The sequence below is a fragment of the Thermobia domestica genome, unplaced genomic scaffold, assembly GCF_964235325.1.
Source record: "Thermobia domestica unplaced genomic scaffold, izTheDome1.hap1.1 HAP1_SCAFFOLD_246, whole genome shotgun sequence".
In the NCBI taxonomy this organism is placed as follows: Eukaryota; Metazoa; Arthropoda; class Insecta; order Zygentoma; family Lepismatidae; genus Thermobia; species Thermobia domestica.
Window position 1 is genome coordinate 71,234 of NW_027655965.1, and position 23,836 is coordinate 95,069.

Consider the following 23,836-nt stretch of genomic DNA (forward strand, 5'->3'; position numbering starts at 1 on the left):
TTGTTCTAGTTTCGTATTAGTCCCATGGATGACGCTTTACGGTTTGTCACATACATGCGTGTATGATGTTCGTCATCTCACGGCGTTGTCACATTGCGTGATGTTTTCACTGAAGTCACTGCGTACGATTTTACTGTATTAATTGTTTATACACACATGTCACTGCACTGATGGAATGTCTTGGTCACGTATCAACTTCGAGGTACAAGATAAGCCTGTTAAATACAGTTGCCTGTTTATATTCTCCACTTTCACATCAACGAGGAATAGTCACGCATTCCTTCTCACCACTACTCCAAGCACGGAAACGAGGATGCAATGAAGCTCAGCATGCATCATCTTGCTGAAACTGTAATCGTCCAATTTACCGTGGTACCAATTCCGTGTCTGGCCGCCGTTCCATCATTTATTCTTGGCGTTGCAGTTTTGACAAAAAGCAAGACTGTTACAACGTAACGTGGCTACGCAAAAGTTACATGGTAACCGTGCACGTTGCTGTGAGAGGGAACCTAGAACATTTCAAATTCTTTTCCCAATAATATTGTATCGTTGGTACAGTGAGGGCCCCAGAAAATAGTCTGCTCAGGTGGCGACGTTGCATGTACGGCGCCTTACAAATGGATCCGAAACGACTAGTGTGATTCAAAAAATCCACTTATTAAGTTGTAAACAATATATTTTTAACAACTTTACTCTCTCTCTCTCTCTCTCTCTCTCTCTTTCTGTTGCTTAGTATCTTTTCTAGCTCAAATGTTCGTTCTTCTCACGGAGTTAACAGTTTCAACCATTTCCTCTTTTTTCTCCTTAGGAAACACATGGAGTGCGGTAAATATGGACTTAAACGTCAATGGAAGAGCCACTATTCATCTCAGAAACTCTGTAGAATATAGATTGAATGCTAATATTCATAGTTTCGATTATTTAAATAATCCCTTCCCAACCCATTCTCTTACACCCATATCGATGTGGGTTGAACTGTGCTTCAATGGCACTATTTACCTCATCGAGTACGAAAACTATATACTAGATACTAATATCGCTCGTTTTCCATTATTTTTACATGTAACCCTTCCCGCCCCACGTTGCTCTCATGCAGATGAAAATTGAGGCGGTATATGGAAAAAGGGCATATATTGCTATATGCCCTTTTTCCGGAGATCATTTTATCGAATTCTCCAGTCTTTCAAGAATATGTGGTGAAATTTTCATCAAGATATTTAAAAAATTGAGGTTGGTACTCCTGTTTTTGTGTCGTGTGCAGAGCTGTATTTTGGCGGTAATAGACTCGTACTGCAGTCCATTGTGTTTCGTGGTGAATATATCTTAAACCTAAACATGAACGCCAGTAACAGCAATGATTCTAGTATTGCGAAAAGCAAAAAGAAGGGTAAGAAAATATATATTCAGCGAAGAAACAAGAAGAGAGAAGATATTAAGCGTATGCATCTTCGAGGCGAAGAGTATGTCAATGCTGGAGGGAAACAGCAGCAAAAAATTCAGGTACTGTTCTAACTGTTGTCTTAAATCATGTTGGGAACAGTTTTCTGTGGATACACAAAACAAAATATTTGCAGGATTTTACAATCAACAGGAGAAATCATGCCAGGACTCATTTTTAGCTAACTATATGGAACGAAGCAAAACGTCGTCTGGAAAGAGGACTGTGAATCCCAACAAGGAACGTTTGCACACTTGGTCGTATTCGTTGTGTGTTAACAGAAGAAAAATGCCGGTATGTCAGCAATTCATACTAAAATTGTTACTAGTGTCCGTGAAGCGGCTGCGTGTTATTCAAAGTAAACTACTGGCAAATGCAGACTTCAGGGAAGTAAGGGGGTCTCACGCGAATAGGCCTCACATACTGTAAAACAATGTGTTGGAGCTAATGACAGAACATTTAAATACTAATACTGCAGTCATTATTGCTCGCATAAGACTAATCTAAAATACTTTGAGAACCCTAATATATCGATAAAGAAACTTTATGAGCTTTTCCGCGAGTATTACAAAGAGAAATCTGGCACTAATCTGGGTATGAACTACAAAACATATTTCCGCTACCTTTCCACTGAATTTTCATATGCCTTTGTTAGACCCAAAACCGACACTTGTGATTACTGTGCTGCATGTGAACTGACGTTGAAAGACAATCCCGGTGTTGAATGTGCATTATCATATGCACTTCATAAACGCAAGGCAGCAAGACGAAAAGAAATAAGGAATCATTATGTGCAGAAGGCAAAACAGGATATGTCTTATTTAGTGATGGAATTTGATTATGCTCAAAATTTTCCTGTTCCACGCCTAAACGTAAACACAGTTTTACAAACGACTACTGTGACTCTATTGTTTCAATGTGCATGTTTTCAATGATGACACATCGTACTGTTATTGTTTCATTGAAACTGATGGTAAGAAGAATGCTAATTCAGTGGCTTCTTTTTTGTATGACGGTTTAGTGAAGAAACTTCAAGAATACTCCAGTGTCAAGACGATTGTATTGTTTTGTGATGCAGCAGGAGGTCAAAATCGGAAACTCACCATTCTCAAATTCTTAGCGTGGTTTGCCAAGACCAATGATCTTGAAATAATACAAGTATTTCCAGTATGTGGACACTCATTTTCACAATGCGATCGCAATTTTGGACTTATTAGGAAGCATATCAGCAAAAAGGAAGTCATAGGAACAGCGAAACCATATCTTACTGCGATGGTCTGCTGCAGACGCAACCCCAGTCCGTTTCAAGTTCTAATGGATAGAGATCTATTGAAAGAATGAGAGAACGGATTAAGCCATTTGTTCCTATCCAAACCTGTCTCCAACCGTCACACATTTACGAATATGAAATATGTCATGATAAAGGTGAACCAATCTGGCTCTCTGCTTTGTTCTGAAAATTACCTCTCTGTGTATAAGCCATTCATTTTTTGGAATCAGAGGGCACCCCGAGACCGTATACATCTTGACCTTGAAAGCATGCTGAAACAAGAGCTCAACCGCCTAAAAATCAAAGATGTAAGAGCTCTATACAGATTTCTGAAGGGCGAAGACAAAGAGTGACTGGAAAAATTATTTGATCGTTAGACTTCACCTTCTGGAAGCATTTGCAATTGCAATTTCATGCCATGTTTATTGTATGCAAATTTGATAATAAACATTGTATAATGTAAATAATTTGGTTATTACATTTGTATCTATGGAAAAAGGGCATATAAGGTATTTTTTAGATTACATCATTCTGAAATATTTTTCAACACAGCAAGTATAAGTGTCTATAATTCCATACATTAAATTCCAAAGTTTATTTTTATCATAGGTACCTAGTCAAATAAGCACCATGCATTTACGTATTCAACAATGAAAACTTTGATAGCGATTTTCTCGAAATGGTATTTTTGCGTATATGCCCTTTTTCCATATACCGCCTCAATTATTCTTGTAATTCATTGGCGTCGAGTTTGTCAGTATTTATCTCATCAATCCCGAAAACTATACACTTTATACTAATATCGGTCGTTTCGATTATTTTTACATGGCCTCCCTTCTCAACCTACCGTTACCCGCATGCCGATGAAGGATGAACTTTGAATTCAATGGCATCGGGAGTGCTGATCCCCGAAATCAGTATCAATGGCACCGAAAATTATGGATTCGAGACCAATATCGGTCGTTTTCAATTCTTTTTACGTGACCCCACACCCTTTCCGTATGTTGCCGAAAATATGATTTAAAAAACCAAAGTTACGTCAGAGTCCACACATGTATCCTCGTCGCCAAAAGTGCCTTTACATCGCCGTGCGGGTATGTGACACCGCAGTACTCTCAGGAAGGGATGGTTGCATAAGAAATTTTGATTAATTTTGAAGAGTTTTTATTTTGACTAGGGAAATAACGTAGGTATAGGGAGTAAGGGCATAGATTTAAAGCATCAGTGCACTGTCATCTCTGAAAAGATTTGTATTCTCAGTTTTTCAAATTATTGTCTTATATGTTAAGTTAAAAACTGCTAACAACTGCTACTAGTGCTTTTCACTCTTCAGGAATTTACTACGACATGTTCGGGCTTGAATTATTTCATTTGCCTCACTGTAATTATTTGTGAATGGAAACTGATTACGCTGAACATGAATATGTTTCGTTGTCGTAAAGCAAGGGCCGTAATAAATGTAGATCAGGTTCTTATTATTATACAAAACACATAAGTATTTATTCCGTGTATAGAATAATATAATACAGTAACTAAGCAACATCATAATCACTAACGCCCGCAGGATTTTTTCTAACGGGGAAGGGGGAGACCGATATAGAGTTTTTCGTTTTATTCCCTATATATATTACGTTAACAGTCATAACACTGATAACGTATATCGTCTTTCGCCGCTGTAGGCTATTAGTCAGAACACTGATCTCCAGATATGTCGAAAGAAAAAATAAATTGATATGAACAGTAATGTGATTAATTTTACTGCGCCCTGGATCGATCTACCTTCGATTTACTCATACTCCCCCAGGCCCCCTGCCCCAGGTATTTCAGCTGCTGCGTTATATATAGGTTCCATGTCAAAAGGGTTGACAAAAGGGAAAAGACCGAAAGGCCAGAGTCAATATGGCCCGCAACAAAAGGACCCGAGACAAAACGGCCCTGCTTCAAACGGACCCGGGTTGAAAGAGGCCCCGCTACAAAGGGGCTCGAGTCAAAATGGCCCATGTGAAAAGGACCCAGGTCGAAACGTCTCCGCAACAAAAGGGCCCAAGTCAAAAGGGCCCGAGTCAAAATGGACCATGTTACAAAAGAGCCAGACCACAATAACCCCGCAACAAAAGTGCTCGAGTCAAAAAGTTTCCGCAACAAAAGGGCAGGAGTCAAAATTGTCCGAATCAAAACGACCCTCATCAAAAGGGTCCATGACAAAAGGGCCCGAGTAAAAAGGGACTTGCTTCAAACAAGCCCGGCTGAAAAAGAGCCCTGCTACAAAAGAACCCGAGTCAAACGGCCCGGGCTAAAAGGCCTGCGCAACAAAAGGGCCCGAGTCAAAAGGGGCCGAATCAAAACGGCCCTCATAAAAAGAGCCCGGGTCAAAAGAGACCCTCGACAAAATAACCCGAGTCAAAAGGCCACGGGCCAAAAAGGGGCATCGCTGCAAAATGGCCCGAGTCAAACGGCTCGGCGTCAAAAGGGCCCGGTTCAAAAGGTCTCCGCAAAAAGGGCACGAGTCAAAACTCCTTTCATTAAAAGGACCCGCGTCAAAAGGGTCCCACGACAAAAAAGCTTGAGTCCCAAGCGACCTGCGTCAAACGGGCCCAGTTCAAAAGGTCTCCGCAACAAAAGGACCCGAGTCAAAAAGGGCCGAAACGAAACGCCTCTCATGAAAATGGCCAGGATCAAAAGAGTCCCGCTACAAAAGAGCCCGAGTCAAAACTTTCCCACGTCAAATGGGCCCGGGTCAAAAGATCTCCACAAGAAAAGAGCAGAAGTCAAAAGTGGCCCCTCTACAAAGGGCACGAGTCAAAAGGGACCCGCGAAAAAAGGGCTTGGGTCAAACTTCTCCGCAAGAAAAGGGTAGGAGTCAAAAGGGCAAGAATCAAAAGCTCCGCCTCAAAAGGGTCCCACGACAAAAGAGCCCGAGTCAAAAGGGACCTGCCTGAAATGAACCCGTGTCAAAAGGTGCCGCGCTACAAGAGGGCCCGAGTCAAAATGGCCTTAGTCAAAATTGCCCGGGTCAAAACCTCTCCGCAATAAAAGGGTTTGAGTCAAAAAGACAATATCAAAACGCCCTTCATTTAAAGAGCCCGTGTCAAGAGGGTCCCACGACAAAATGACCCGAGTCAGAATGCCCCGCGTCAAACGGACCCGAATCAAAAACCCCTCATCAATAGGGCCCGAGTCAAAGGTTCCCAGTACAAAGGGGCTCGAGTCGCAAGGGCTCTGCGTCGAACGGGCCCGAGTGAAAAAAGCCCCACTACAAAAGGACCCGAGTCAAATGGCCCCTATCAAAAGGGCCTGGGTCAAAAGGTCTACGCAACAAAAGCACCCGAGTCAAAAGGGGCCGAATCAAAACGCTCCTCATGAAAAGGGCCTGGGTCAAAAGAGTACCACGACAAAAGGATCCGAGTCAAAAGGGCCCTGCGTCAAACGGATCCGAGTCAAAAGGGGGCCCGCTACAAAATGCCCGAGTCAAAGCAGCCCCGCGTCGAAAGGGCCTAGGTAAAAAGGTCTCCGCGACAAAATGACTCTGCGTTAAAAGGGCCCGGGTCAAAAAGGATCTGCAACAAAAGGAGCCGAGTTATAAGGACGCTGCGTCAAAAGGGTCCGGATCCAAAGGGTTCTGCGACAAAAGGGCCAGAGTCAACAAGAAACTTCGTCAAACGGGCCCTGATCAGAAGGAGCACCATTACAATAGGGCACGGGTCAAAACGGCCAGGCGTCAACTGGGTGCGAGTCAAAAGGGCCCTGCGTCAAAAAGGCACAAGTCAGAAAGACCCCGCGTCCAAAGGGCCCGGTAAATACGGTTCCATGTGTAAAAAGCTTGAGATCAAAGCAAGAGTGGAGATCAATCATGCAAAAGAGGATTGTGTCCCCTTAGTAAGTTGAAGTGTTTATGCAAATGAAGGAAATATATCTGTGGTTATTAATAACAAATAGGAAATTTGAATGATAATATTAGTTTTGTTTGCTTGTTGATTGTTTTGGAACAATCGCTATCGCTTAAGTCGTTCTCCATGAAAGTTTGCTTGCACTCCCGTCATCGGCGGACTGGGTGTATTAGGGCCTAGGCCGCGGTTACTATGGAGGGAGCTCAGACTATAACACCAATTTCTAAAATAACGTACAATCAGTGGCGCAACGAGCTATGAACTCGGGGGCCCATGCCCTCTCCGAAGCAAACCTGATCTATCTTATACAGCAGCGTTGCAGACAAATTTTGGTGAAATTTCAAAATAGATCAAAGCATAAATGAATATTGAATTAAGTCAAAGCACTGTACGAAAGGAGAAATACCCAGTGAAAACCCCTACATTAATTTCTTAGAGTAATAAATGTTAGTAAAGAGTGCGTCATTTTATGCAAAAATAAAGATGTTCAAAATATTTATTATAGCGCAAATTTTAAAACTTGTAACCGTTAATAATAGAGAATTTGTGAATTGGAATTTTCATTTTAAGGTTTTTAATAATAAGGATAACTAAATTGCTTGTAATGAGGAGAATTCAAAATTTCAATTTTGTCCACATCAAATGGTGCAGCACGTCGTTTGCAGACTACTGTACTGGATATTCTTGGCCCCTCCCGAAATAAAATCCTGGTTGCGCCACTGCGTACAATGAACATCTGAGATGAGCCATAGCGTTGTGCAGTTGTAAATTCGTTGTTACTTGATAGTTTTTGCAAGCTATAATTTATCATTGGTCGTTGAAAATTTGATGACACAGCAAGCACAGAATTTCCAGGAACAAACTTTCAAGAGAATATTTTATAATTATTATTGCATTGCCACACGGGGTGTCTAAAAAGTCCCCTGACATGGATAACTCTGTTGTTATCAGAGTTACAACAAAATGTAAGAGAGGAAACCGCCTACAAATATAATGTTTTTAATAGACAGTAACTTCATTCATTTATGTTGTGGGTCCGGGTAAATGGTAACGTTGCATTTTCATGTAACATTGGGCGCATATAGAGTGTACAGCCCAAACGGCTTGTCCGATTTGAAAAATTCTTTCACTTTAGATTGAAAACATCATATTTGGAGACCGTTTCCCCGCCTATATTTTGTTGTAACTCTGATAATAAGAGAGTTACCGTATGTCACGGGACTTTTGAGACACTCTGTATAGTAGCTGAAACACTAAAAAAATAATAGCGAATAACTTTTACTATGGAATGAACAGGGCAGCTTACTAAAAATTGTAACACTAAAAAACTAATAATAACTTTTGACTGTGGAATGAACACGACAGTTTTACTGAAAATGATAAACACTGCTGAACCACGAAACAACTAATAATTTTAAAAAGTTAAGATTCTTTGCAGTTCAGCTTATGAATCGCGGAGTTTCTGAATAACTTCGTTCACAGACACTAAATTTAACATGTCTCTTTCCATATTCATTAGCAAAAATGTGTCCAAATGTCTTCACACAAACTAGCTCTGAGATTTGTTTACTCTAACTTTAACTTTGAGAAGCACCTTCCACATGTCACTTGTGTGCATGGTAGAGACAACGCATGTTTGTATACAATGTATAAATTATTAAAGCAACTAGACTGACGGAAATTGGTGCAAAATTTTCCTTGCACATGACAAACAATTTTTATACGAGGTGTTTGCAGCATCATTATCACTCTTACCGTGAATCCCGTCCAAAGATGTTCCATCTTCCATAGCGTGCTCAGATGCATAATCATCATCATCTTCTACGGATTCAGGGGCATCATTCTCTTCAGGATCATCAAAAACGAGAACGTTTTGTGACAGTGAAATACACGACAGAGAACTGCTGGAGCTCTTTGTATATTTTCTCCTGTTTTATATTTAGTTTTTTTTTTCGGAAGAACTCTGAAAGCTCTTGCAGATACACCATTCTTCTTGATTTCTGAAAAGTCCTTAGGTTCCAGTATTTGGAGTTCTTTCGGCTGCTGAAATCTATCACTGACACATGTAACAGCTGTATTCAGAATTTTCGTTGAAGTTTTTTTATTCTGAATAAATCATTTTCACTTATATTTAAGTTCTTTTCCAGTTCATCTGCTCTCCTGGCATTTTCTTTTTCTTTAAGATTCTTCTGTGCAAAAAGTTTTTTTTCCATTGCTATCTCTACACCAGATTGCGCAAGCTGTTGATTTATTTTCACACAAAATATTTTTGTGTTTTCGTAAAGCATTAAACAGACATCTTTTGCCTCTATTTTCTTCTGAAGCTGCTGCTGCAAATTGTCTAGAAATCTCCAGGTAGTAAGATAGTCCAATCCGTGAGACTGCAGGTATTTTGAAACAGGCTCCGTTTCCGTAAATAAGTCCTGAAACATAGAAGTCCTCATTACAGTGTTAAATTCTGTCCATTTATTCAGCAAAGTTTAGCTTAAAATTTACATTTCGCATTAAAACCTCTGTTCTGTACATCATCACTGAGGAACAATAAAAATGAAAGAAATCTTGATGATAGACAGTCATCCTCGTCTTGGTTTCATGTTTCGTAGCGAAACTCATTAGTGTCCACTACTGCATTCAGTGCCTGGTTTCTGCTCCATCATCGTGTTGTACCAACTTGTTGAACTTTTCGTAGTCTGTCATGTCCCTCGTGGCTTGCATCAATCATTTTCTTACAAACATCCTTTCTTTTGTAGTATTCAGACAGAACATGGCACTGGTTTCAAATAAATTTGCAGCTTCAGGTATCTACTCAGTCGAATTTGTCATAACGAAATTAAGAGCATAAGCCATGCATTGGGTGTAAATGATTTCAGGATTATCCTTCTCCAGTAATGCTTTAACTCCTTAATAGCATCCACTGAAGTTAGCAGCTCCATCAAAAAAGCAACTTACAATATCATCACAAGCATCAAAACATTTTTGTCACAAAGTACTCTTTTGATTTCATTATAAGTTACTTGTCTTGTAGTGTAATTGTTTACCACTGGCGTCTCTGGCATATACAATTTGGGGAGGACATCAAAGAAAGTTATTTAAATGGCACTATCTAGCCCAACCTGTTTATTATCTTTAATTCCATTTGTTACATTTCTGCTTACCTTTACGGACCCCGTGAGGCATATCAAGAACTCTGTTACACAGCCTGAATATTATATGACAAATAAATATAATTATTATCATTTATATGTTATTCTGCCGTTAGTAAATAAATTAAATTAGAACAAAATATTGAATATTTTGTACTTCAAAACATTGGAGGGACGCGTCCCCATCGTCCCCCCGCCAGAGACGCCCAAGCTGTTTACGACAACTACTAACAGCCGCTCAAATACTTGACCGTTTATAACGCAGAGAATTACTATAACCAGCTGATTAAGCCCTGAAACATCTTGGATAAAATCAACCATTATGTTGAAATGCCCGCTTTCTTGGCGTCTTCCACTGTTTTCTCCTGTTATTTTGTAAACTTTTTGATAGAAAATAAATTTTTAAAAATGCGTTGTTTTCCCATTTTTGAATTATCAAATATAGACCTACAAGGTGTATTAACATCCATAAAGAACCAATCAGCCTGTGGTTAAATATGAACCCAGCTACAAACCAGGCACCAGTCTTCAACCTTGAAAGGGATGCAACTACCCTACATTATGAAAAAAGGTCCCAGGTCCCAACAGCTCAACATGATGAAAAATATGCCTAGGACCGCAACTGCTCAATGAAATGAAAGAAGGACCCAACTGTCCAATATATTGAAAGAAGGGCCCAAGGCCCCAGGTACAAACTAAATCACAGTTTCTGATAATAAAAGACCATAGTGAAAGATGGACCTAGCCACAAATCTAGTAACGAAAGGACCCTATTAAAAAAGATAACTTACTGATTGATGGAAGGGTGGAAGAGGAGTGTGTGTTGGTAGCATAATAACACTGAGCTACCGAATTATTTAGTTCTCTTTTGTTTTAGCTTTTCTTTCTCTTTCTTTCTTTATTCTTTCATCATTGTTTTCTTAGAAGGCCTAGGCCGCGATTGCGACCTAAGGGCCCTGGCCAGTCCGCCCCTAACTACCGTCTTTCTGAGTTTGTATTCTCGTGACATAGCTCAATCAAACTTTATCTATTGCTGACTTTTCCCTTACTTCTAGAATTCCATTTCCACTCCTGGATCAAAGTATAAAAATACATATTAGTATGAAAAATATTCTGTGGAAAACATTAGATTAATTTTGCTGTGAGAAGACATGTGGATCTGTATACAGGGTTACTGAAAAGTATTTGGACAGAACCATAATAACGACATAAATGATTTAGTGCACATCATGGCAGCCATCTTGAATTCCGAATATTGTATACCACACAATATTTTTAAATAGAAAGAGGTATGTGTTGAGTTTTGATTTAGAGTTTAACGTCCCGTTCAACAGCGATGTTATATGAAAAGAGGTATGTGTGTCACATAAATTGATGCTAGAATCTTCGTACAAACTACATTCATCGTCCGTTTCAAAAGCATCGGAGTCTACATTATTTATTATTTCCATATTTTCTCCGGACGAAAATACGCCACTATCATAAGAACCACGACTTGTCGCGGTGGTATTCATTAGGGATGGCCTTTTTAAAAAATCTGTTTTTCAATTTTCGGAAATTTCATTTCTCGTTTTTTCGTTCGTTTTTCGAAAAAAAAATGTTTTTCGTTTTTCGGAAATTTTTTCGTCTTTCATTTTTCGAAAAAAATTGTTTTCCGTTTTTTCGAAAGATTTTTCGTTTTTCGAAAAAAATCGTTTTTCGTTTTTTCGAAAAATTCGTTTTCCCTTTTTTGATGATTTTTCGTTTCTCGAAAAGTTTTCGGAATTCGTGGAATGATAATGTGGGAGGAAATGGGAGTACCCCGGGAAAATACACGGACACGATGTTGTCTGCCACGAACTTACTTGGTCTGGGATCAAATGCACAAGAGGTAAGCGTTCTAACACTGAGCTACCGTGCTCCTTGGATTTGGATCTAATGAAAGGTTGAATTGATTTTGAGTTTAACGTCCCGTTCAGCAGCGAGGCTATATGAGACGTGGACCTACTGATTAACGTGGACGTTCACCTCTGGTGCTTGGGGTCCCGGGTTCGATCCCAGCCCCCGCCAAGTGAACTTTGTGGTGGACAAACACCGTGCTCGTGGGTTTTCTCGGAGTTCTCCCGTTTTCTCCCACTTTCTTCATTCCACCATTTTCATTCATCTCTCATCATCACCGTCTCCTTTAGCCTAACCGGCATAACTGTGGGACGTAAAACTCAGATTTCATTTCATTTCATTGATTAACGTGGAATCCGAACCACATGAGCTCCCGCCGGGAATCGAACGCGGGTCTAACACGCCAAAGGCGCGTACGCTAACCGCTAAGCCACGGAGGAGCTCGATCTAATGAAAGGATAGTGTGTAGTGCTACTATTGACGAAACTCATCCAATCACGACCAAAATTAGTATGGTTATGGACTGCAATGTATTTAGTACACATGTTAAATATTATGGTGTTTGGGACTTTGGTTCCAGAGTTATTGCTAATCAAATTTGTGTTTTAAGTTAGTGATATCAAGAAATTTCACTAAGTCGCATTTGATTAAACTCAAATGATCTTGACTAAAGTTGGTAGGATCGTAAATATTGACAAGCTTGGTATGCATGGAAGCTCATATAAAATATTATGATGTGCAGACTTTTTGTTCCTGAGTTATTAGCTATCAATGTTAGGTTTGGAATCAGTGAAATCAAGAAATTTCATTAAAGCGCGAAAGATGGAACTCATCCAATTTTTACCAAACTTGGTAAGGTGGTAGATCTTGACGAGTTTAGTAACTATAAAGGTAACTAAGAAAGATCTGTCGCTTTTTCACCCAACACCTTCAAACATCGATATTTAACCTAAGACATACCTGGAAGATCAAAAATAGTCTCCTTCTGCCAACGTTTTGGAAGGCCATGTATTCCATCGCGGTAGAACTTGGTGGGCCGTGAATCGAAAAAGGTATCAAGTGCATTTTGCACCTCTACTAGGGATTTCAACTGGTGCCCTCTAAGCTGATTGTCCAAGAAATGGAACAGGTGGTAATCGGACGGTGCAATGTCCGGGGAGTATGGCAGATGCAATAGTGTTTCCCATCCAAAGTGTAGAATGGTGTCCCGGGTTATCCTAGCCACGTGGGGCTTAGCTTTGTCCTGTAAGAGGAGGACCCCTTTGCGATTCAGAAGTGCTGGCTCCAGAGTCTTTTTTTTTTTTTTTTTTTTAACACGGCTCAACTGCTGACAGTACAGAGTTGCATTGATGCTCTGACTAGCCTGTAGCAGTATTTTTTTCTCAAAATACTGTTCAGAAAATTTGGACTTGAACTTAGTTAAATGAATAAATTTCATTAAAACGCGTTAATCTCATCCAATATTGGCCAAAGTTGATATGGTCATAGACTTTAACAAGTCTAGTACGTGTGCGAGCTCAGCATGAAATATTGTGATCCACAGACCCTTGGTTCTCGGTTCTTGAGGGATATAAATTAGAAATAATAATTCACAAAGGAAAACAGTGTAAAATTTATATTTTACGGAATATTAAAAAATAATTATTTACTAGTGATTATTAATGTTTTATCGACAATATGGCAGTACTGCTGAATCGCCGGATCAATTTGAAAATCGAAAAACTGGAACAAAATATACTGCATTCGGTTATATTTGGTTGGATTACATTAAGTTACGTTAGATTATGTTATTAGGTGCGCAGTTTTACTATACGGATCCATAGTATAAGTAGGAGTAGCAGTAGTAGTAGGAGGAGGAGTAGGAGTAGGGGTAGTGATAGTAGTAGGAACGGATTAGAAGCCCCACAGGGGTTTGTTGGTTTCTGTTCTCGACATGAAATGGGCAAATTAAAGATTTGCTCAAATTTATCTATACATTTTACAATCTATGGATTCGTATAGTAAAACAAGTGTACCTCTCCGCGAAATAGTCCATCCGTCTCCACATATAGTGCCAATTACAACATCAAAAACAACCAGCAAATGCAATCACTATCTGAGCTTTTGCTATTCCCCTTACCTGACTTTCAATCACTCTTCCTCATAAACTTAAATAAATTCTCCAATTGACCCGGTAAATTTCCTAAAATTAGTCCGGCGATACAGCAATTAGCCCGACATTATATTTTATAATGTAAAAAAAAGACTAATAAATTACCAAATAGAAGGATGCTGTATAAACTGATCGTGATAGTATCAGGCAACTCTGTAATAAATTGACTTTTAACAATTGATTTTAACAAAATATGAAACATGAAGTGATTATATGTACTGATACTAAAGACTTCTCACTAAGATCCCCCATTCATTTATCTTATTTTCTATAACTAATTAAGTCAGTATCAAAAACAATTTGATTGCTTTCAAAAATAGGCAATTTAATGCTAACAAAATACTATTAAATGGTTTATTTGTTCTAAAGATGTTTTATATACGGTAAGACAAAGAACTAAGTATCTTACTATAATAATCTCATCAAACGAGAATTCAAATTTTAAATAGGTGGGTCTTCGTTTTCGTATTAGTTTTTACTGCTACTAACTTCAGTAGAAGAATACTACTAAGATGAAATATTTTTTATTTGGTTGTTTGTTGAAGTTCAGCGTCCCTTTTCAGAATCGAGCAAGACTATACAAGACGTGGACCTACATTATAAAGTGGAATCCGAACCACCATAACACGTTCAATGTTTTCCCACTCGGGACCCTGTGCATCAAAGGAATACGCGCTAGCCACTAGACCAGTTGCAGGGCTTGAAATCTTTTCTTGGAATTATAAAATTATATATTGAAAAGAAACGTTTGTCGCTTCCTAGTACTTCTCTCGTTCTATGAGAAAGAAAGATTGTAACCAGAGATATAGTAAGTATTTATCACTTTCGGTTGCATTAAACTTAGAGATGGAAACTACCATTGTGGCACAGAATCCATATCAAAAACTGCTTCCGGTTATCGCCTTTTCTTTACTATGAAATCGGAAATGGTAGTTTCTCACTATTTCCGGTTTACATAGAGGGATAGCGATTGATATGACAATCTTCGAATCCTGGATTCATATATATAAACATATCTCATTATCTCTTATTAGTTTTGCTCTATGGTGATCACTATTGAAATTAGAAGTGGTAGTAAATTTCTACCACAGGATAAAACTTGGACATAGTCTATTGCGAAGGTACTGAATTCATGCTTCTCGCTTGCTCTATGGTGATCAATACTGAAACCGGGAGTTGTGATCAGGGGCGGATCCAGGACGGACTTCTGGGGGGGGGGTTGTAATACTGCTACTTAGAGCTATTTTTACGAGCTCCAACTCTGGGATGGGTTTTATTTATATATAAAATAGGAGTGTTCTCTTCTGGGGGGCGATCGACTCCTGGATCCCCCCTGATTGTGATACATTTTTTCCTGTTTTTGTAGAGAAACAAATGAGTTTCGTTTCACAGTGTAAAACTGAGGCAGACTTGCAATCCATGCGAATTGAATATTCAAAACTTCAGTACAACAAGTAGCACAACTAAAACTCTTGGTTGGAATAGGTTAATAAAATCAAAGATAGAATCTGTTCCTCGGATGCTGAATCCATATCAAAAAGCCATTATTAGCTATCACTTATCGTTTTTGTTCTATGGCGATAAAGATTGAAAGCAGGAATGGCTAATTTGAACCACTTCCGGCTTGAATAGAGGGTTAAGGGAGGAGACGGAATCTATTTTTAGGACGCTGAATCGATTTCAGAAAACTTCTCGATATCTTTTATAGTTATTGTTCTATGCATATAAGTATTGGAACCGAAAGTAGTAGTAAATATCAAGCATTTCCGTTTCAGAAGAGTGGTGCAGGTTATGAAGATATGTTCTCTTAAAACCCTGAATTGATTCCAGAAAATTGCCTGTCGCTATCTATTACAATTTTGTTTTATCGCGACAAGTGTTAACACCGGAAATGGTTAATTTGAACACTTTCGGTTCAAATAAAGTGTTAACGAAGAAGGTGGAATCTATTCTTGGGATGCTGGATTAATTTTAAAAAATGCATCTCGATATCTCTGACCGATTTTGCTCTATGGAAATTAGTATTACCTATAAAATCAAAAATAGTAATAACCTTCAACCATTTCTGCCATTGTGGAGTGTTGTGGATTGTAATTGTATTTCCTCTTGAGAACCTGAATCGATTGTAGATGAACCACTTGTCGCTATCTATTACCAATTTTGTTCTGTGGCGATTAATGTTGAAACTTGTAATCGTTAATTTGAACCACTCCTGGTGTGAATAGAGATCAAGGGAGAAGGTAGAGCCTATTCTTAGAACGCTTAGTCGATCGCAAAAAACCGCATCACTATTTCTTCAATCTTTTGCTTTATAAAAATCCGTATTGAATCCCTATTGAATATACTAGTAAATTCAGCCACTTTCAATTTCGATAGTGTTGTGCGTTGAGATGATATATAGCTTATATACTCTTGAGACGCTGTATAGATTAAAAAAAAAACACTTGTGGCTATCTATTACTATTTTTGTTCTATATCGATCAATGTTAAACCGAAAATGATTATTTTAAACAACTTCCGATCTGAATAGAGGATTAATGGAAAAGGTACAGCTATTTCTAGGTAGTTGAATCGATTGCCAAATCTACATCTCGATATCTCGTAATTCAGTATTAAAACCGGAAATAATAGTAAATATAAACAATTTCTGGTTTTGATTAAATGTTGTGGATAGTTGTATGTTGTCTAAGACGCTAACTTGTTTGCAACAAATCGCTTCTCGCTATCTATTACGATTTTCGTTCTATAGCGATACAAATTGAAACCAAAAATGGTATTAGAACCACTTACGGTTTTAAATGGAGGGTTAATTTAGGAGATCGAACCTATTTTAGGGGCTCTAAATCGACCGCAAGAAACGACTTCTCAATATTTGTTACTGTTTTGCTCTGACACCTCTCGACAGACAGACGGACAAAGCCCTCAAGACTTTCGACACTTATGCATAGCTTAAGCTGCAAGTGTAATAAGGGCGAACATTGAATATATTCTTGGGACACTGAATTGGTTCTGGAAAATCGCGTCTTTCTATATGTTACCGTTTGTGTTCTGTGTTGATCAACAATGTAGCAGAAAGCGATAGATCTCTACCACTTCTGGATTATTAAATAAAAGTCAAATGCATTAGATGAATCTATTCGTGTTGCAAACTTACATGTATGCTTTTCGCTATTTCTTGCCGCTCTTGCTCTGATACCAGCTGACAGACGAACGGATGGATAGGCAGACAGATGAACATAGCCCTTCTATAAGACTTCCTATACGTATGCATAGTATACTATAGTTTGGAAGTACTAACAAATGAAATAAACTCCGTTTGTTTTACAAAAATTATCCGTTTTCCGTTTCTCGGTAGTTTTCGTTTTCCGGTTTTTGGAAAAATTTCGTTTTCGTTTTTTCGAAAAAAAAATCGTTTTTCGTTTCTCGAAAAAAATTTCGTATTTTCGAAAAAAATTTCGTTTTTGAAAAATTCATTTTTCGAAAAAGTATTTTTCGAAAAAATGTGGCCATCCCTAGTATTCATAGCCGAAAGCTCAACTAAACAGAGGAAGTGAAAGTGCTAAGCAAGCTACAAGAAGGATGTTGAAACAACGCTTCCACTGGCTAATAGAAAAAGGAAAACAAAAGTAGCTACAGGTTTTTGCCTTTTGAGTACTCATATCTATTTTGGGAATATATACTTGACACAGCATGCCTTTTAAATGTACGCCAGACGTGATCTGTACACATGAAGGTGAAAAATATTCGTGAAAAGTAAACAGATGAGACTAGTTATATGCTTCTGTTTTCTAACAGTCAACTTCGTGTTCAACTGCAGGAACTGACCTTGATACTACCTGACTCAACACCTTGTAACAAGAGGGCAACTATAGTTACCCATAGGTCTCTTGCAGTTACACAGCGAGCTATGTGTTCTGTGTGTGTCTCTCTCTCTGCCCCTGGCTGTGTTTGCTTTTCATGCTTTGGGGGAAGGGGTAAGACACCCATGCACACCTTCGAACATAAAATGATCGAAAGACGATCTATGTTAATGTAGAGTTCATAGTTTCAAACAGTGGCGTATACTGGTTTGAAGGCATGGGCTACCACTGACCTTGCATATTATTATTAATAAAAATGGTAATAATAATAAAAGTAATATAATAATAATAATAATAATAATAATAATAATAATAATAATAATAATAATAATAATAATCACAATATGCATAACAATGAACAAAAAGTGATTGATGTGTTTTGTTTAGTGATGAGCAAATGCAAGGTCTTGGTCTGAGCTCCTCCGTGGCTAAGCGGTTAGCGTACGCGCCTTTGGCGTGGGAGACCCGGGTTCGATTCCCGGCGGGAGCTCATGTGGTTCGGATTCCACGTTAATCAGTAGGTCCACGTCTCATATAGCCTCGCTGCTGAAAGGGACGCTAAACTAAAATCAACTCAACTCAACGCAAGGTCTTGGTCTTGGTCTTGCACATCGAGCCTTGGTCTTGGTCTTGCACATCGAGTCTTGGTCTTGGTCTTGCACTGGAACCCTTGGTCTTGGTCTTGGTCTTGCATGCAAGAGTCTTGCAAGTCTTGCATTTAAGAAATCTCAAGCTTTTCATAGGTAAATTTTACTATGGATATAAGGGATAATAAACTCTACAAAGCACCAGTAGTAACGGAAATACAATGTTGGTTTCTAAATGTAATATAATTTAACGTCGTGTAAGTATGATAGCGTACAACATAGGTTATGACCTTTATTTTTTCTTAATGGGTGCCCATGCTTCACTACTTATAAGATATGCCTAAATCACAGGGTTTCGTAATCTGTTTATATATATATTTTTTTAACAGATCCAACATTCCACTGGTTCCCAAACTGAGGAGGCTACCCCTGTTTCGCATGAAAGAAAATCAGACGGCACAGATTATTGAAATACCATGAATTGCAAAATTATTTTCACACTCTAAAGGCGTCAGATTTTTCTTTCCAACCCCGATTAGATAATTCTTGTATTAAACAAACTTCCAATTAAATATTGAATTTTTGTTTTACTGATTCCAATATGTACTCCATGGAGCAGAGACATTCACATTACGCAAAAGCGATGAAAAAATTGCAGACTTTCGAAACATGGGCATGGAGAAAAAAGGAGAGAATTAGCCGTGTTGAACGAAAACGAATGTGTTAGAAATATTAGCAGTAGGAGAAAAAAAGAATTTTAGATATTGTTAAGAGGGGGAAAGGGAACTGTTTAGGATATTGGCTGACGAGGAACTGTATTACAAGGGACGTGCTAGAGAGTATTGTGGAAGGAAAAAGAGGGAGGGAGCGAAGCAGACTAGTTGAAGGAAGGTATTGAAACAGAAAATTGCCACGTCAAGACGAAGAGACCAGCTGAGGACCACCGAACGTCAAACCTTGTCTGTTGAAGCAAATAACCTGCCAATAATAGCAGAATAGCTATTATGATGATGATATGTTTAGCAACATTGACAAAAAAAAAAAAAAAAAAAAGAGGGAAAGAAAATTAAAATAATAATTATTATAATCAAACCTCTTAATATTTTAGTATAATTTGAGGGAAAACTGAAAACGACTCAACTGTCTATGTCTTTTGTGTAGACTCAATTTATATAAATACGGTTGACCTGTATTAGAAATACAAAATAAGGGCATCAAACTCCAAGTTATTTGAAGTCTCACTTGTGAATATGGATTACTAGCATCAAGTATCTACTTTGTTGGGTTAAACTAAAATAATAATAATAATAATAATAATAATAATAATAATAATAATAATATATATATATATATATATATATATATATATATATATATATATATATATATATATATATATATATATATATCGTTAGTCAATCACTTTTTTACTATTAGTAAAGCGCTCTCTAATATCGGTCATCTTCGATTATTTTTATGTTTCCCTCTCTTCCTCCTCCCCAAGTTGCCGGGCTGAATTTGGATTTAAACGGCATCACAAGTGTCACTGTTCGTGTCAGAGACCACGAAACTATGGATTCGGCACTAATATTTGGTCATTTTTAATCATTATTATGCATCTCCCTTTTCCCCAAATTACGAGGCTGAATTTGGTCGTAAATGGTATAGGAAGTCTCAGTATTCAACTCAGCGACCTCGAAAACTATGGATTCGACACTAATATTCGCCATTTTCGATCATTTTTATATATCTCCCCTCCCCTCCGCCAAGCTACGGGGCAGAATTTTGATTTAAACAGCACCGGAAGTATCATTGTTTACCTTAGCGGTCCCCAAAACTATAGATTCCATTTCAATGTCGGTCATTTTCCATCATTTTTAAATATCTTTACTCTCCCTCTCCCCTAAACTTCAAGATCAAAGTGATATGATAGAAACCATCTCAGGCCCGATCCTCATCTATCTTAAAATAAGATCGAGTTCGGTCAGGTGGTTCAAGAGTTATTAAGTTATACACACACACACACACACACACACACACATATATATATATATATATATATATATATATATATATATATATATATATATATATATATATACCCTTTCGCTCTTCTCCCCCTAGGTTCTACCACCAAAGTGAACTGACATATAACATTCCAGGCTTGAACCTCATCTATGTTAAAAATTTGATCGAGATTACTCTTTTGGTTGAAGTTGTTAAGTTTTATTTATTATTATATAACTCCCCCTTCTCCCCTCTCCTAAGCTTACCGTCAAAGTGAAATGATGAAAACACTCCCAGGCTCAAACTCCATCTGTGTTGAAAATTTGATCGAGATCGGTTGGGTGGTTCAAGAGATTAGGAGTCACAAAAATAGTCACTTTCAATTTTATAACATAGATTTATTGTTGTAGGATAATGTTATATCGCTCAACCCTCGATGTGTCGTATACCTAAGGATGCTAAAAGTTATATTGATAAACAATTATTCAACGTATAAGCATCCGCCCATGAAATCAAACTTGCGGTTACATGTATTAAGTTTTTTCAATGTCATGAAAATGTTATTTCGATATTAATTTTATGAGCATACATTAAAAATTCCCAACGGATGCTTGAGTCTCGGAGCCAAGGCCATACCCATGTAGTCGACACCTATGGTGTACGGTATCACCAATGTTCAATACTACATTTCACTTTAGTTTTGGAAGAAAAACACCACTAATATGTTTTAAAACGAAACGAAATATCTAGTTTAACGTCCCACGATTATGCATCGGGGCTAAGGGAGACGGTATTCATGAGAAATGAATGAAATAGTGGATTGAAGAAAGTAGGAGGGAACATCAAAACACCGAGAAATAGAGACCTGCACGGTCCGAAGTTTTCGGCCCGAGCCCAATCCAGCCCGAATGTACGTAGGCGCGGCCCAGCCCGGACCCGAAACGTTTTGGAGATTTTCGGCCCGAGCCCGGCCCGGCCCTATAAGTTTTTTAAAATTCTTGGCCCAAGCCCGGCCCGGGCCCGATAAATTTTCGAAGTTTCATTGTATAACATTTTTCACGGGCACACTTCTTCAACGTTTGCCTTTATTCTAATTATCGTTTAACGAATGTCAATAATTATTAACCCTCGAGTAGTCGCGCCGCGGTCAAAAGCACCACAGGGAAATTATTTTCGATCGTGTGTCCATTCTGTTTGTCCGACAGACTTCTCCGTCTAGCTAATCTTGCCCCTCACCTTCCCAAACATTCCTGCTCAGTCACTCCGTTATCCGTTGTTTAGTTTAAGTACTAGTGATTGTTTAGTGATTCTGCGGTGCTTTCCACCGCGCGCGACTAACCGTGTAATGTTTTTTCTCAGTGTTTCGCTCTGCACGTGACCTTTGCTTTGGAGATGTTTTAAGCTTTATAAACATAAATATTATTTTAATGGACGGAAGAGAGGTCGACAGAGTTAACAAACTGATACCAAGTATGAGAAAAGAGAAAATTAGAACTGAACAGCTTAAAACAACGGAGGGAAATGTTAGGGATTGACTATGGATAAATCAGCCGACATGATCTCGTGGAAGCTTTGTCTGAGGAAAATCATAACAAATATTTATATATGAGTGAACACGAAAGGTCAAGTGAGGAGTCTGCGAGCGAATCTGAAGACCTTAAACCCAGAAATGACCAGCGATTCCCCGAATGTAGTCAGAGCAAGAGGGGACGAAATAAGCGACGACGAAGTGTAGAACAGTGTAAATTTGAAGATAACCTAAAATAATTCAATGTAGTGCTGTATAGGTGAAGTTTCAAAATAAGAGGACCTTAAAATAATTCAATGTAAATTTGATTTGATTTCAATTTAGCGCCCTTTTCAGCATCAAGGCTATGTAAGACGTGGACCTACTGCTTAACGAAGGATCCGAACCACATGAGGTCCCACCGGGAATCGAGCCGGCAGTCCCACGCCAAAGGCGTGTATGCTAACCGCTTAGCTACGACTGAGCTCTAATTCAATGTAAAATGCGCTGTGAAGCTTTGTTTTATTGTTATGTTTATATAGTATATTTTTAACTAATTTACTATTGCATTTCTAATTTTAGACGAACCAAAGTTGACAAAAACAAAAGGATCAGGTTTAGAATTTTCAATAAAACCAGTGCGTAGCTATCTATCTAAAGAAATATGTAACGACAAAAACATTTTATTCCAAATGAGAAATAAAAAAATAACATGTCTAGTTGTAGGTTTCTCTAATAGTTATTACTGTAAAACTTATTATAATAATAAAAATGTTATTCCCTCTTAATCAGAAAATATACAAAATTACGTTTCTAATACAAGGAAACTGTTTAAAACGATTTTTGCAACACATTATGTTCGTTCGGTCCATTTGACCGCGCGCGACTACTCGCGTTACTTTTTCAGCGCGACTTCTCGAGGGTTAAAGAATTGCAATTAATCGGCCCCAGCCCGGCCCGACCTGAAAAGAAATCAGTGTCGGACCGCCAAGCCCGGCCCGACTCAAAGAAATAATAGAATTGGCCCGCCCAAGCCCGGCCCGAGGGTAGGGCCGGGCTTCGGGTCTCGGGCAAGGCCTGGCCCATGCAGGTCTCTACCGAGAAAATCCACGCACACGGTGTTTGCCCACTAAAAAGTTTCCATGGCGCATGCTAGAATCCAACCAGGGACCCGTATAACCACATGTGACTGCTCTACCACCGAAACGGTACTTGTGCAAGACTCTTGCGCAAGAGTCTTGGTCTTGGTCTTGGTCTTGGTCTTGGTCTTGGTCTTGCACCCCTTGGTCTTGGTCTTTGTCTTGCATCGGGATTCCTGGTCTTGGTCTTGCATGCAAGGCTCTTGCAAAAACTGCAAGACCAAGACTCTTGCGCTCATCACTAGTTTTGTTTGATCTTTTGTTTTGAGACCGTTAATGTTTTCCACCGTAAATGAAATTCCATCATACATTTGTGCAGTTAACTTCTTGTGGATTGCGTTCGTAAAATGTTAATTTTTACCAATGTCACTTCCCTCAAGAGTCGCCTCTGTTACTGACGTTGGTTGTCATTTCGTACCAGTATACACAAAAATTCTGCAGACATCATTATAATTGTTATGTTTATTATCGCTATCTAAATCTCAAATTTTTGCGTTGTGTTAACAAACGATTCTCAGGCCCTTTTGTTGCGGAGACATTCCGACCCGGGCCCTTTCGACGCGGGCCCGTTTGACTCCGGCTTTATTTGACCCGGGTCCATTTGACGCAGGGCCTTTTGACTCGGGTCCCTTTGTCGTGGAACACTTTTGACTTGGGTTCTTTTTATGAGGGCGTTTTGAGTCGGCCCCTTTTGACTCCAGCCCTTTAAACCAGCACCCTTTTGACGCACGGCCGTTTGACTCGGGCACTTTAGTAGGGGGATCCCTTTGGACTCGGCTCCTTTTTATGAGGGGCATTATGATTCGGGCCCTTTTGTTGTGGAGACCTTTTGAACAGGTCCCTTTTGATGTGGGGCCGATTTCACTCGGGCCCTTTTGTAGCGGGGCCCATTTCGACGCAGGCGCGTTTAATGCAGGTCCTTTTGACTCGGGTCTTTTGTCGTGAGACTCTTTTGACTATGGCCCTTT

At 38.8% G+C, this 23,836-nt stretch overlaps 1 protein-coding gene across 1 annotated transcript in view; it reads left to right on the forward strand.

The window, feature by feature from the left end:
- The window catches only part of LOC145676621 (dipeptidase 1-like), a gene marked incomplete at its 5' end in the record, with an annotated part of 261,116 nt that overhangs the window by 70,082 nt on the left and 167,198 nt on the right, over positions 1 to 23,836 (forward strand). The gene's annotated exons all lie outside the window — the stretch shown is intronic.